The sequence below is a fragment of the Lepus europaeus genome, chromosome Y (genome assembly GCF_033115175.1).
Source record: "Lepus europaeus isolate LE1 chromosome Y, mLepTim1.pri, whole genome shotgun sequence".
Lineage (NCBI taxonomy): Eukaryota > Metazoa > Chordata > Mammalia > Lagomorpha > Leporidae > Lepus > Lepus europaeus.
Window position 1 is genome coordinate 7,490,391 of NC_084851.1, and position 13,548 is coordinate 7,503,938.

At 38.3% G+C, this 13,548-nt stretch overlaps 1 pseudogene; it reads right to left on the reverse strand.

Annotated features, from left to right (window-relative positions):
- Nucleotides 1–4,847: 4,847 nt before the first annotated feature.
- On the reverse strand, nucleotides 4,848–12,641 carry LOC133754060 (heat shock protein beta-1-like; annotated as a pseudogene).
- Nucleotides 12,642–13,548: the final 907 nt, after the last annotated feature.

Genomic DNA, 13,548 nt, shown 5'->3' on the forward strand with positions numbered 1-13,548 from the left:
CTGCCTGCTAATGTGCCTTGGAAAGCAGCAGAAGTTGGCCCAAGTTCTTGAGCCCCCTACCATCCATGTGAAAGACACAGAAAAAGCTCCTGGCTCTGGGCTTCAGATTAGCCCAGCTCCAATCATTGCCACCATCTGGGGAATGAATCTATAGATGAAAGATATTTCTCTCTCTCTCTCTCTCTCTTTCTTTCCATAATCAAACTGAGGATCTCCATCAAACAGTAAATCCATAGAGTTTAGCATATTTCCTAGGAATATACAGTGTACTATGACAGTATACTACAGTGTTTTATATTCTTTATTTCTGCATAATTTTCTTTATTCCCATGGTAAATTCGGGAACACAATCATCAGAGTTATACAACTGTAATAATTTATGTCATGGTTCATTTTCAGATATAGTTGAGAAAATTTTCCCCAAAGTTTTTATTTTCTGAAATTATGCATTTTACCACTTCTGAATTGCTGACATATAAATCAAACAGTTCTATTTGTTGCCTTCATTTTGTAACAGTAGACTGTCTTGTGTCATGATCAGGCACTATCAAGTCCTAATAGTTTATTGCATCACTGTTTGGTGTTTTTTTTTTTTTCCAGAAAAGCAATGAAATAAATATGGGAGATGAATAGAAGGGATAAATACAAGTGCATACACATAATGAGAAAAGACCACAAGCTAAGGTGATTCTGAGAGGCAGATCACTGCTCAATTGAGCACAGATACAGGAAAGGAATGGGGGGAGCATGTAGAAACATTTCTGCAGCAGTAAGCCAGCATCAAATACTCTCTGGACTCAGGATGAGTAGTGAGCAGAGGATTAAAAAGCTGATCTTGCTGCATCTGCTCCAGTTCAAATCCAAGTTCCAGATTGGGTAGCAGATGGGTGTGTAAAGGGCAAAATTAACTCATCCCAAATTATCCAGACACTGAGGATATCATGTGAATGCTTTCAACATAGAACAAGTCATTTTATGCCACAGAATTTTCAGAGTTCTTTGATCCAGCTCTAGAAATATCATCTAGTCACTCACTTTTTTTGCTGATGCAAGTTTCAGTTTTGGAGGCTATTTTTTCAAAATTACTCTTTTAAAATAGCATCCCAGCAGATCACTCAATCCACCTTCATGTAAATTAATCCTTCTACTATATTTATTCTGATATTCAGAATATCAGTTGTTATAATCATTGTTACCAATAATACATAAATAATTTATGATTTCTATAACTTTATTTTTTTACTTTTTTCTCATTTTAGAACCATAATATAAAAAATATTTCTAGCATAAGACTCAGATTTGTTATTTTGATTCTATTTCATGCAGTAGGTGCTTTTTGTCACTTCACATGTTATTACTTATTCCTCTTCAGAGAGTGTTTAGCTGTTAGTGAACTGTTCCTATGGAAGCCTGAATCAGGTGATTTGGATCAGATGCCTGACAGTCAGTGATGCCAGAGGGTCAGTGCAGCTGCTGCTTTCTGAGCCTGCTGCAGTCAGAAACCCTCTGAAAGTTGTTTTCAGTGAAGAAATACATCTTATCGACTCTATCAGGAAATCATGTAAGGACTTCATGCTATTTCTTTTTGGTCACCATTTTTCATCTTAAAAGAAAGTGGCAACCCACTTCATTTCCTCTTTTCAAGAGAAACATGGATCTTCAGATGGAGGAGATTTGTGATTCTGGTTAGTAAGCCCAGCTCTTATAACTTGAAATATGTACTGTTACAGAAACTTGGGGAGGGAAACACCCCTCCTTCAAACACGCATCAGAGACAGTAGAGAATCCAAGCAGTTTATAATGCCAGTAGGCTCAGCTGGAATCATTTACTGAAAACCGAGCAATAATCCCCAGTTTATTACAATATTTATAGGTTCAGAAGCATCATGCTTTACCTGTTATAGCATTGGTAGGGTTAAATTGCAGTCTACCTGACTTAGGACCACAGTTTCAATGGTTGGAGGGTCTTGTTTGTTTGTAAAAGAGATACCAGGGGCAGATTTATTAGGACAGATTTGTGAATGGAGTTACAGAAGCAGAACTTAGTACATCTTCCCTCCCTAGACAAGGTAACACTAGGTAGCTGTTTCACTAGTTAATTGTGATCAGCCACTATTCAAAGTTTGTGTTGGGAGGGGAGGTCCATTTTTCTTTCTTTGTCTCTGGTTGCAGCCATATTTCCTCTACAGTACAAGTTATAAACTATGATTTTAATTAGTTCAGTGATAGCCTACCACACTCTAGGAGATAGATAAATATCAAGGAGAAACTGAGCTTTTACATGAAGAAGCTTCATGAAAAGAAAAAATAACGATTTTATTTATAAAAATATTGTTTGTTCAAATTTCTACTTAAGAATTCCATACTCCTGATTGGATTCAACATGGCTGAAAAAATGTAGCCACACTAGCTTAAAATGCTTCAGGGATGTGAAAACAAAAAAAAAAGGAAGCATCACCTTAATTCCCAAACAAGGAAAAAGTATGAGAAAGAGAAGTATACTTCAATATTCCTGATGAAAATATATGCAAAAATTCTCAATATAATACTAGCTAATCTAATGCAACAACAAATCAGAGAGATCATTTATATGGAACATATGGGATAGTTAAACATATGCAAATCAATAAATAGGATACATCACATTAACAAGTTGAGAATGAAAATCGCGTGATTATCTCAATACATACAAAGTGAGCATTTGATAAATATAACATCCTTTCATGATAAAAGCCTTAAGAAAATTGGGTACAGAAAGAACTTACCTCATGAGAATCAAGGCCACCTATGACAAACCCACAATCAACATCATATTGATTTTGAGAATTATGGAATCATTTCCACTAAAATCTGAAACCAGATAATGCTTACTTTCACAATTGCTATTTAATGTAATTCTGGAGATTTTACCCAGAGCCATTAGGCATGAAATAAAAATCACAGGGATACAAGTTGGAAAGGAGGAGTTCAAACTATCCCTCATTACAGGAAACATGATTCTATATAGAGAGGAACAAAAAACATTACACTATTGGAACTCACAGGAGAGCTTGGTAAAGCTGCAGGATATAAAATCAGCACTCAAAATCAATTGCCTTTGAATACACAAATAATGCCACCACTGAAAAAGAACATAAATATCACTACCATTCAGAGCAGCTACTACAAATCTATACACCTTTGAATAAATTTAACCAAGGATGTGAAATTTATAAAGTTTTAAAGAAAGAAATAGAAGAAGAAGGAAAATTGGAAAAACCACCTGTGTTCTTGGAATGGAAGAATTAATGTCATCAAGATATCCATACTACAAAAAGAAGTTTTTGTATTCAATGAGATTCCAATAAAAATACCAAGGACATTTTCTCATATCTAAAAAAGTAATGCTAAAATCCATATGTAAGCAAAGAGACACCAAATACCAAACACAATCTTAAACAGCAAAAACAAAGCTAGAGGCATCACAAGACCAGATTTTAAGACACTCTACAGGACAGTTACAATCAAAACAACCTGGTACCTGAAATACATGAAGTCTGCTCTCTTTTCTTAATAAAACTTTTTCAAATGATCACATCATGCCCGTGAATGGACTGATTACACACTCACTAACATAATGAGAAGATTTTAAGGAACTAAACAAGCTGAAGTCAGTGTTCAAGTGTTCATAAAGGACAACTAAAAATGCACAGCAATGATTCTTTGGAAAAATGGGAACTAATGCTGTAAGATGTATCACTGAATTAGAATAGAAAATACATACTTAAATAAAAGTCTCCAAAATGTTTCCTACAATTTGGTGTACTATGGTTGTGGGATTTCAGATTAATTAAGATGGCTTTCAATAAATGCTAAAGGAAATAGACTAGCCACCTAGAGGGAGGAGGTGTTTAAACCACACAGTTGAGGCAGGTAAAATAACACACAGCTTGAATAAATCATAAAATACTATGTTTCAGTGAGGTAAAGCCATTTCAAATGTGCCAGTAAATCCAACAGACTCAAAGACTGAAATATTTAAATTCACAAAAGTAAACATTTTAACACACAATGCATCATAAGGAATTTTTTTTTTGACTGGTACATCTATTGTCCTGGCATGCTGGTTCTTTTTTTTTTAACTTTTATTTAATGAATATAAATTTACAGTGTACAGCTTATGGATTACAATGGCTTCCCCCTCCCATTACTTCCCTCCCACCCGCAACCCTCCCCTCTCCCACTCCCTCTCCCCTTCCATTTGCATCAAGATTCATTTTCAATTCTCTTTATATACAGAAGATCAATTTAGTATAAAGATTTCAACAGTTTGCACCCACATAGAAACACAAAGTGAAACATACTGTTTGAGTACTAGTTATAGCATTAAATCAAAATGTACAGCACATTAAGGACAGAGATCCCACATGAGGAGCAAGTGCACAGTGGCTCCTGTTGTTGACCCAACAAATTGACACTCTAGTTTATGGCGCCAGTAACCACCCTAGGCTGTCGTCATGAGTTGCCAAGGCTATGGAAGCCTTCCAAATTTGCTGACTCTGATCACCTTTAGACAAGGTCATAAAAGACAGAGGATAGTAACCAATGATCCTAAGAGTGGCATTTACCAGGTTTGAACAATTAGATCTTTATTTGTGAACAGCAGAAGCTTAACAGTATCAAAAGGGCGCACAGGGGGGTGCTGGGGGCTGGGCGACGCAGGAGGCAGCTCTACTTTGCCACAGGCTGCTGCATCTTCCCGGCTTCTGGACGCCGATCTGGGCGCGGGCCTCAAAGGTGATCAGGATGGCGATGTCCGTGACTGCGTGGCCGGCTTGGGCAGCAGCGCTTCCACGGGAAGCGCACCCTCAGGGGATAGGGAGGAGGAGACCAGCGTGGGGTCCACACTGGGGGCAGCGTGTACTTCCAGGTGGAAGAGCGGCCGAGGTAGCCATGCTCCTGTCGCTCTTGGTGTTTGCCCGAGATCTCCACCACGCTGTCCTCGGTCGTGACCTTCAGCTCCCGGGGGTGAAGTGGTTCCCATCCAGGAACACGCACCAGCGGTCGGCCCTGTGACAGATCTCCGAGACGCCGCTGCTGAGCTATAGACTGAGTTCAGGGCTGTGGGGGGGCGTGGCCATGGTGTGGGGCTCGGCAGAGGGCAGGGGCCGCAGGTAGCCCGGCCGCCGCTGGCGCCGAACCACTGAGCCCACTCCTCCAGCAGCCGCGGCAGCCCAAGGCCTGGTCAAAGAGGCCACCCTGTGCCCTTTTGATACTGTTAAGCTTCTGGTTTTCACAACTAAAGTTCAAAGCAGCTTAAAAAAATCATAAATATTTATAAGATATGAATCATACAGTTTATCCTCTAGATAATGGGTGACTTACTTCATTACATAAGAAACTGCTACAAATCAATGTAAAAATCTAAAACCCAAACAGAAAAAATGGACAAGAATATGTATATACATCATATGTATGACTGTTTAAAGAAAAGGACAAATATCTTTAGATTTGTGAACAGAAAGTCAATCTCACTTGCAGAAATAAAAAACGTAGCAATCATCATTTTTACTTGTCATATTGGTAAATTTCCTAAAAGTCTGAAAAGATCATGTTGGCAGGGCTGACTGGAGAAACAAACCATTGTAAGCAAACCCAGCAAACTGGAGTAGCCAATTCCAATGATCACATCTACAAAAGGCAGTATGACTTTATGCATCAGAATTATGAATGCCTATGCTCCTTAACTCAGCAATTTTAGTTCTAGTAATTTAATCTGGAGGCTTACTTCACCTCTGTGAATGGGCATATATCAATTGTGTCTATTATAGCATGTATTGTTCTAAAAATAAAAGATTGGATTAAGCAGCTAGTTAAAAACTTAAACATCTGTATGATAGACCTTGAGTTTCAAAAAAAAAATGAGGAAGCACTTCAGGCAATGATACTCTGAGGGCATGAGCACCATGTATTATAACTTTTGGAAATTTTATTGCCTTTTAATTACATAAATAAAGGAAGTACAAGCCACAATAAATTTATTACATGATACCATAGAAAAGCAAGCTTGTACATTTTAAAGAAATAGAACAAAATTCCTAGAGATGAAATATAGTCAATTAAATAGAAATTATTGAATAGATTAAATAGGACAGTGCACAGAGCTGAACAGAGAATTGGGCCAGTACAAGATGCATCTGAAGAAATTATATAGAATACACCAAAGATAAAGAGAAGAAAATATAAACAAATTGTTCAGGGACCTGAAGTAAATAACAAGAAATCTAAAGTTAATCTTATTGGAGATGCATAAGGAGAAACTAGGCAGCAGTGGCTGAGGTGACAGCTGAGGATGATCTAGAATTGATGATGGTTGTAGGATTATCACATTCAGAGAGCACAAATTAGCTCAAGTAGGATGCAAAAATAATCTACACCTAGGCACATTGTACTGAAACCTCAGAACACCAAATCTTAAAATTTAAGCAGTGTCAACAGTAAATAGAGAACAGAAATCACCCTATGTACATCAACTGACACCACTTGGTGTCTTTCCTCTTCAAGGACTGTAGCCAGAGGACCAGAGTTGGCATCTTCACATGTTAAGGGTACGGGTCATTCCAGAATTACACACATGGAAATTAGGATTCTATAGATGAAATTTATCTTTCATATACTTATACAAAAGAAACATTGAGTTGCATTGTTCAGGACAATGAAATTTGTTGTGCCATGTTCCAATGACTTAATACTTTGTTTATCTATTCTCCCTCAGTGATCTTTTAGGTTGTTTCTATTTTGAAAAAAAAATGGTAATTTTAAGTAGTTCTACAATTATGAATAAGCTATGAACCTTCCAGTTAGGTCTTTAAGTAGACTCAGACCTCTACTTCTCTGCATACACCTAGGAGTCTCATGAAGTAAGCCTGTGTTTAATGTTACTAGAAACTGCCAAAGAGTTTTTTTCTTTATACTAGTCGACTAACAATAAACTGAGGATCTCTACATTTAGGAATAGGAAGGGAAATAGAACACCTGCCCTGTGCATCACACTCAGTAATGAAGCATGGGACATACGAGGCACTTCAAAGCACTTTATGGGAAAACAGAATTAAAATATCTGTTGATCTGGTGCTAACATTTCTTGAAATCTATGAATAATATTTGCATAGCATGCACTTTACATGACCTTTTTGAAAGCCTCACAAAAATGATCACTATCATAATATTTATACAATATTGCCTCAAAAAGCTTTCTAAAAAGAATAGTATATGATACAAATATTAGAAATTATAAAAAGTATATTATTTGCAGATTAATATACACATAAGGTTAATATACAAAACAGCTATATGCCTATACAACAAACAATCAGCTAGTAAATACAATTTACTATAATCCCACTTACAGTAACAATAAGAACTATGAGGTACCTCATAAGAAATTTATGAGAAAATCTTTTTGAAAAATATCATTGCAAACCATTTCAGTAGGACATAAAAGAAGATGGAAACAAATGGAGAAATTTAGTACATTCATGGGGAAAAGATAATGCAGCAATTAAATAATCTATACTCAATAAATTTAATGTAATTCTACTTAGAATCCCACAAGGATTTCTGAAATATGTTGATAAGCTCATTAAAACAGCAAAACTAGGCAGGACACTAAGTATAAGGACAAAGATCAAGGTCTTACAGAACCCTGTTCTAGTATCATTACAGAAATTAGGGCCATGTGGTGTAGTGCAGGGTTACAGAACTCTTTCCTGAGACAGAGTAGGATGCTCGGAAAGAGCCCAGGTACATACAGGGATGTGGTACATGACAAAGAGGCTATTAAACTTTCAGTGGAGACTGAGCCAAAATATATTTTACTTGAAACTAAGCCTCTAGATATAAATTCAAAATTTTCAGGAAATATGAGGTTAACCTATCATTAATTGATAACATTAGGAAATACTCAGGCAAAACTCAATATGATACATTCTACAAAGGCATCAATTTTGGCCCTTAAAATAATTAAAACAACATTTTTGAGACTGTGGTTAAAATCTGTTTGTAAATTACTGCTAGTGTTTCAGGTGTAATAATAATATTGTGTTTATATAAGAGACTTCCATATTTTTAATATGCATAATGATATACTGAGGAGTGACATGCCATGATGCTTGCATTTTATTTGCGAATAGTTCAGTAAAAAATGTACCCACACACCAATTGATGCACAACAAATTGTTATAAATTACTAAATCTACATGGCTTATATGCAGAATGTCACTGTATGATATTTGATTTCTTTTTTTTCCTTTTTTATTATTGTTAAACTTTTATTTAATGAATATAAATTTCCAAAGTACAGCTTATGGGTTATAATGGCTTCCCCCTCCCAAAACTTCCCTGCCACCCACAACCCTCCCCTTTCCCGCTCCCTCTCCCCTTCCAATCACATCAAGATTCATTTTCAATTCTCTTTATATACAGAAGATCAGTTTAGTATATATTAGGTAAAGATTTCAACAGCTTGCCCCCATATAGCAACACAAAGTGAAAAAAAAATACTGTTGGAGTACTAGTTATAGCATTAAATAAGAAGTACAGCACATTAAAGACAGAGATCCTACATAATATTTTTTTTAAAAATTAATTTTCTATGCCATGTCCAATTTAATACCAGGGTTGTTTTTTTTTTTCATTTCCAATTATCTTTATATACAGAAGTTCTAGTACTAGTGGTTGAACTCTGTAATTAACACACAATTATTCTTAGGTGTTTAAATTTTAACTGAGAGGTGATCCCTGTTAAATATAAGAGTGGGAAAAAGAGAGAGGAGATGTACAATGTGGGACATGCTAAATCGGACTTGCACCAAATGGTGGAGTTATAAATGTGCCAGGGGATTCCAATACAATCCCCTCAAGGTGGCATGTACCAATGCCATCTCACTAGTCCAAGTGATCAATTTCAGTTCACAACCGATGGCTCTGATAGGTCTAAGAGTCAAAGGGAGCACACAAACAAGACAAGTGTCTGCTAACACTAACTGATTGAATCAAGAAGGGAGATAAAGATCCAACATGGGAAGTGGGATACACAGCAGACTCGTAGAATGGCAGATGTCCTAAACAACACTCTGGCCTCAGAATCAGCCCTTAAGGCATTCGGATCTGGCTGAAGAGCCCATGAGAGTATTTTAGGCATGGAAAGCCAAGATACCATGGAAAAGAAAAAAAAAGAAGAAGACCTAAATGAAAGATCTCAGTGAGTGAGATTCCAGTGGAAAGAACAGGGCCATCAAAGAAGGAGGTACCTTTCTCTGAAGGGAGGAGAGAACTTCCACTTTGACTATGACCCTATCGGAATAAGATCAACGTCAGCAAACCCTAAAGGTTTCCATAGCCCTGGCAACTCATGACTAGAGCCTAGGGAGATTACTGACGCCATGAACAGGAGTGTCAAATTGTTAAGTCAGCAACAGGAGTCACTGTGTACTTACATCCTATGTGGGATCTGTCCTTAATGTGTTGTCTAATGTGCAGTGATGCTATAACTAGTACTTAAACTGTATTTTTTACACTTTGTGTTTCTGCGTGGATACAAACTGATGAGATCTTTACTAATTATATACTGAATCGATCTTCTGTATATAAAGATATTTGGTTTCTATATATTAAATTTTCATAATAAAATATTGGAAAAATAAGGGGGAAACATTATAAACTCAACAAATATTTCTGAGAAAATCAAGTGTTCTTAGAAAATTATATTCCTAGTTCATATTTTAGGAGAAAATAAGAAAAAAAGTACGGGGTATCTATAGAAGAAAAATATCTATATTTTCTCAGATTCAGACAATTTCTTAAGGCACACAATACAAGTCATGAGAGAAAGATGGAATTGATTATCTTAAATTTAAAAAGATGTAAGTAAAAACACCAAAAACAGATAATCAGAAAAAACAGAGTAATTAGGAGATACAACATGGAAAAATTAATATCCCAAGGAACCCATCTATACCAGTAAAAAAGTAGAAAAACATAGATGAGACTAACAAAAACCCTCATCTTCAGAGAACAAGATCAGCATACCATAAACATATTCAAAGATACGTGATCTTGAAAATATCACCTGAAATAGGACACTCTATCACACATAGGTTTGCAAAGCATAAGAATAAATGCAAATATGGTAATCGTTTGAAGGCACTGAAATTCATATATAATTTTTGTGATCTAGGTTTTCTAAAGTAAAATTTGTCAGTTGTTGTAACGCTGAAAACTGACATACTAAAACACTTAAAATTTTGAATTTTAGAAGATTCCTTTCACAACACAAATCTGTTCATTGCAATACTATTTAATACTGCAAATATTAGAAACCACTCTCAAATCAGTCAATACAGACAGAATACCTAACCTAGGTCCATTCATACAATAGGATACAACACAGCAGTAAAAATAAATGAGCTTGCTTTCATAGAAACATATATTCAGAAAATTTAATTCTAATAACAAAATCAACAGCTACACAGTGACTCCCAAAGAACCCTCCTTGCTGGTGTTTAGGTTTTCTAGTTCCTTCCCACATGCAAAATATTTGCCTGTCACTTCAGGATTTGATATAATAAAATGATAGCTTCTATCTTTGGTGCTCAGTTGCACCGTCTCTGAGATGATTTGCTATGGGATGGCCAAGTACCCTGTTTTGAAGATATCCAGGCAGTTGTGCTGATGATAACTTGATGAGGGAAGGGGCATTTCTGTCAGCCAGTAAGTTAGTGAATAGAAGTGACCTCTGTAGACCCAGGGCCAGAGTCAACCATGCAACCATCCCAGCCACTCATCCATCCCTAACTCTCAGAAACAGTGTAGGGTGGTAAACAGCTGCTATGTTTTGGGGAAGACTGCTGCACAGCAATAAATAACTAATACAAGTGAGTTATACCTATTTGGTAAAATTAAACATGCACAGTAATTATGAGGACATATGCCTATTTCAGGATGGAGTGTAACTCTGGGGAAGCAGATAGGTGGTGTTTTGCTTTTTTAAAATAATTATTATTTGAAAGGGAGGAAAACACACACACACAGAGAGAGAGAGAGAGAGAGAGAGAGAGAGAGAGAGAGAGAGAGAGAGAGAGAGATCCACACAATTATTCATTCCCTGAATCACAGTAATAGCTAGGGCTGGGCCAGCCTGGAGACAGGAGCAGAATTTAAACAAAGTCTTCCACATCAGTGGCAGTTACTAAAATACAAAGCCATAGTCTGCTACTTTCCAAGGTACATCAGCAGAAAACTGGATCAAAAGCAGAGCATATGGGGTTTGAATTGGCACTCTGATAATTATGCTCTATTGAAAGCAGAAGCTTAACATGCTGTGCCAGAATGCCAGCCCAGGGTAAGGCATTAGTTGTTTTTTGTTTTCATGTGAAAGCTTCATTTTTGTTTGTTTGTTTGTTTGTTTGTTTGTTTGTTTTGGAAAGATCAATTTACTTATGAGAAAGGGCCCTATGCTGTGGAGTAGTAGATTAAGCCTCTGGCTGCAGCACCAACATGGGCACTAGTTCAAATCCCAGCTGCCCCTCTTCTGATCAAGCTCTCTGAATAAAGGCCTGGGAAGGCAGTGGAAGATGGCCCAAGTGCTTGGGCCTCTGCACCCAGGGGGGAGTCCTGAAGAAGCTCCTGGATCCTGGATTCAGATAGGACCAGCTCCAGCTGTTGCAGCCCTAAAAGACAAATGCCACACAATCTCAATTGTGTGTGGAATCTAAGAAAATCACAATCACAGAAAAAAAGTGGTGGTTGTCAGGGGATCAGAGCAAAGGAAATGGGAAAACATTTGCAGTTATGAGATAAATTAATTCAAGGTCTTAAACATAGTATTTAAAATATTCCACACAGTATTTAAAAGAATATTATATACTCACAACTTGCTAATATCTTATGTATTCTTTAAAAATGTAACAATGCAAGGTGATGGATATGTCCTGTTCATTTCATCATGATTCGTGTATATGTACAAGAGGATTCCAAAAAGTTTATGAAAAAATAAAATTAGAAGATAATTTGAATTTTCCATAACTTTTGAAAATCCCCTCACGTATAAAACATCAGGTTTCATATCTTGAACATACACAAATTCTGTCAAGTATATTCTAAGAATCTTGAAAACATTAAAACAAGCAAAAAAGAAATGGGCTCCTATATGAAAACATAAATTCAAAATAACAGTAAACTGGACATATCTTTGGGATTGGAAAGGCTTTTTTTGGAACAAAATTTTTAAAACACTCATAAATTTAAGTAGCCACAATCTCTATTTTGAACGTGTTAATACAGACGACAGCCTGTCAAGGGAGCCTGTAAGTACTAAGATGATACCCAAGTGTCAAATTACAGGTCCTCCTGCCTCTCTAAAACCTGGATGAAAACCCAGAGTCACACAATACTTCTGTTTTTATCTTACCTAACCTGTGTTACTACGTTACTGGAAACAGAAAAGAGACCCCTCTAGGAACAGCTAAGCAAAGAGGTCAACATCCTGGACAAGACCCTGCTGCACACATATTTAGAAAACTGGGGGGAATCAGGTCCTCACAGGGAAGGAAGGAGGAACCGAGGGCCGCATTAGGACAGCTCCAGTGCCTCATGAACCCCATACGCAGAACCCACAGTCTCCCTAGTGAAAGCTCAGGCCCCACTGCACACCTGGGGAGACGCGGGGCTGCCGCTACACAGCTGCCCAGGGGTGGCTCCAGGGATGGGAAGTCGCTGCGAGCAGGGAAGGCCCAGGGTGCCGGGGGTCTCTGGCCCCAGTCTCCCCCAACCCGGGGTCAGAGGGGACCAAGGAAAGTGCTGCACCTGCGGCAGTATGGTGCCCACAGAGCCTAGAGATGTCCTCTGGGTGGCCCGCGTCTTCCTGGCCCTTCAGCAGCTCCAGTGGCTCCGCTTCCCCCCCGGGACACCTGGGCCCACACACTCACCGTGTCGTGGTGGTCAACTTCCTAGGTGTCCAGCGTCGCTGCCCTCCAGCCCCCCACCGTCAGTGAAGGTGGAAAGTGGTGGATTCCGATTGGCTTGGGAGCCTCGCGGCAGTGGCGCCGTCTCCTAGGACCTGGTGCACCCGCAGTACTGTAGGATGGAAGACTATGATGTCAATACTCCTGGATGTCACCTCCCTGATTGAACAGTTTGCATGACACGTCACAAACGACACAGCCAAACAGCATCCTCCACAGCTGGGACACCCTGAGCTCAGGTTGTGTGGAAGGAAACAGCAGGAGTGTAGGCCTGGGTCAGGTGGGAAACTGCCCCTCCTGGGCCCTGCTCCCTGCTGCAGGAGGGCCTCTCACATCCCTGTTGCAGAAGGGCCTCTCACCTCCCTGCTGCCACTGCTGGTGTCCCCCTGTGTCCCCCTGTCCTCCCTGCCGGATTCTTTCTGGAGCTTGAGGTAACCTGCTTCAGGTGAGCTAGAATGTTGTCTGTTGGCTTATGGGCCTTTCTTCTCCCTCGTATTTTTTGCTCATTTTTCTGTTTGGCCGTTTGTGTTACTTTTTAAATATTGAT